The following is a 2701-nucleotide window of genomic DNA, read 5'->3' on the forward strand; positions in this document are numbered from 1 at the left end:
TTAGCTGGGATATTTTTAGAGCCTGAACACAAGCCAAACAGTCGGTTTTCATGCCATGCAATGAATGCCATGAGTGGCTTCTGAACTGAACTGAAAACTACCTGCTGGTTCGGTCAAGACAAACCTAAAAGGGACAGCTTGGCTGGATGGAAATCATCGGTTTGTAAAATCACACGCACATTTTCTCTTACAGGACACTTGATGCACCTGCTATTTACTCTTAAACTTTTTCTGAAAAGGAAAAAAAAGAAAGTCTGCCCACAATGTTAAAAGGGTCAAGGGGAGAGGGAATAATTAGAACATAATTTGGAGTTTGCAGGAATCCCATAGTCCACTAGCTGGTCATGATCTGAAACGTAAAAGAGAGTCTGAAAGTTTGGAGAAAGTTTCTTCTGGGTGGGAAGCATACAACAAGTCCTCCTGACCAAAAAGAGAGTCTTCTGCTGTATAAACCCAAGTGAAAGTGAAAGTGTTAGTCTCAGCTGTGTCCAACTCTTTGTGACTCTATGGACTACAGCTGGCCAGGCTCCTCTGTCCATGGAATTCTCTAGACAAGAATATTGGAATGGGTTGCATTCCCTTCTCCAGGGGATCTTCCCGACCCAGGGATCAAACTCAGATCTTCTGCACTGCAGGCAGATTCTTTACCGTCTGAGTCACCATAAGAACCTCTATGCAGAGAAAATGTGCCAAAATAATACCTTCATGGAATGTCTTTGATAACTGGAAAAGAAATGAAATGTTTCTCATTGAAGAGGAGAATTAGGATGATCTGGTTATTTTAAACAGGCTTTTAAACTTTAATATATGCTTTCCCCCCACTCCTATACAGGGTATTCCTAAAAATCTGCCTGGAAAATTAGACATGTACTACAGAATAAATGGACTTATGTGTAAAATGAGTTACACACACATTTTCAGAGTATTAAATCCATCATTTTACCCTCCCCCCTTTAGATAGAATCTTAATGATCTATTTTATTCTGCTGTTTTTTTTCTCTTTCTTTATAATTCAGCATATTTGTTTACACTGACTACATTAAATAAGTTTAATTGACGTCTGTCTTAGGCCAAAGATTGACCACATAATGATTTTTATCTTTCTGTCATCTATTAAATTAATGAGAGCCTTGCTTCCTATCACAAATGAAAACACTTTCATTCTGTTCTCCAGTCACTGAAAACCTTTTCATGTGTATTAAAGTAAAACATGTGTGTATGCATACTCAATAGTATTGCAAATTTGAGAAGTTAAAACTATATCCTTAAGCTTCATTCTTCCCGTTCCAATGACCGTTCCTAGAACCTTTTTGCTGTTTCTTCTGATTTTTACTTTCTAAATATGCTTATACTGCCAATCTTTTTCAAAATTTTATATTTTGGAGATTATTTATTTACTTCTAATTGTAGATGTAGACAGGATTTAGTTTGGATTGATGAGGATTTAGTTTCCTTTATCCTTATACCGATCTTCCCTAGTGGCTCAGATGGTAAAGCGTCTGCCTACAATGCGGGAGACCCAGGTTCAATCCCTGGGTTGGGAAGGTCTCCTGGAGAAGGAAATGGCAACCCACTCCAGTATTCTTGCCTGGAAAATCCCATGGACGGAAGAGCCTGGTAGGCTACGGTCCATGGGGTCACAAAGACTCGGACACAACTGAGCAACTTCACTTTCACTTTCACATCCTTATACCACCTCACTTAGAGCTATGACAGTGTTATTTTTTTAACTAAATCAACATTCAAAATTATAGTAAAAAATATAAAATCAGAATTGACATTTTTATTGCTGGGTGGGCTTCTCTGGTGGCTCAGTCAGTAAAAACCCCATCTGCCTGCAATGAAGATCCCCTGGAGAAGGGCATGGCAACCCACTCCAGTGTTCTTGCCTGGATAAACCCATGGACAAAGGAGCGTGGTGGGCTGCAGTCCATGGGGTCACAAAGGGTCAGGCATGACCGAGTGACTAAGCACAGCCCAGACCCAGGTCACAGCTAAACCGCTCAGTCTACTTCGATTATATTTATTATCAAGTACTACTTTCCTTTTTCTCCTAAAGTAAGTAATTATCTTATTTGTTGTTTGCTTGGTTTTCCATGTAATTATTACCAATTAATCCCTAAACTTTTTAAGAGGAATATGGTACTCTTCTAAGTATGATCAGCATCAGTAAACTTAACGGTTTTGTGAAGCCATCCCTCCTGGCCGTCACCATCCTGCCTGACCTGCACTGGGTGCTCCCGAAGCTCACTTATTCTTGGGCTTGTCTTTGCCAGCAGCCTGAAAATCCCTTTCACTCACTGCACTCCTATGGAATATCCCCTCCTTCCTTGAGCCCACATTTTCCTCCTCCTTGGCTTATCCCTTCAGTTTGGGCAGGGGAAGGGGGAGTAGCTTCCTGAGGAAGAGTACATTCAAAATACTTTTACGTTTTTGAGCCCTCAGTCAGTCTTATTCCACCCTCTAACTTAACTGAATATTTAGCTGGAATATTTAGTGGAAATAATGTTCTCTCAGAATTTTGAAAGCATTGTCCCAATGTCTTCTAGCGTCCGTTATTGCTTCTGAGAAATATAATTCTTAATTCTTTAAACCTTTCCTTTTTTTCACCCTGGAAACTTCAATCTTTCTTTCTTCCTGTAGTATAGGAAGTGTGTTTTTGCTTTGTGTGTGTGTGTGTGTGTGGTTTTTCTTTGATAGG

At 39.8% G+C, this 2701-nt stretch overlaps 1 non-coding gene across 1 annotated transcript; it reads left to right on the forward strand.

Annotated features, from left to right (window-relative positions):
• The first annotated feature begins 1472 nt into the window (after positions 1 to 1472).
• On the forward strand, positions 1473 to 1544 carry TRNAC-ACA (transfer RNA cysteine (anticodon ACA)). The gene has a single exon. It is a non-coding gene; the product is annotated as a tRNA-Cys (tRNA).
• Positions 1545 to 2701: the final 1157 nt, after the last annotated feature.

This window comes from Capricornis sumatraensis, chromosome 2 (genome assembly GCF_032405125.1).
Source record: "Capricornis sumatraensis isolate serow.1 chromosome 2, serow.2, whole genome shotgun sequence".
Lineage (NCBI taxonomy): Eukaryota > Metazoa > Chordata > Mammalia > Artiodactyla > Bovidae > Capricornis > Capricornis sumatraensis.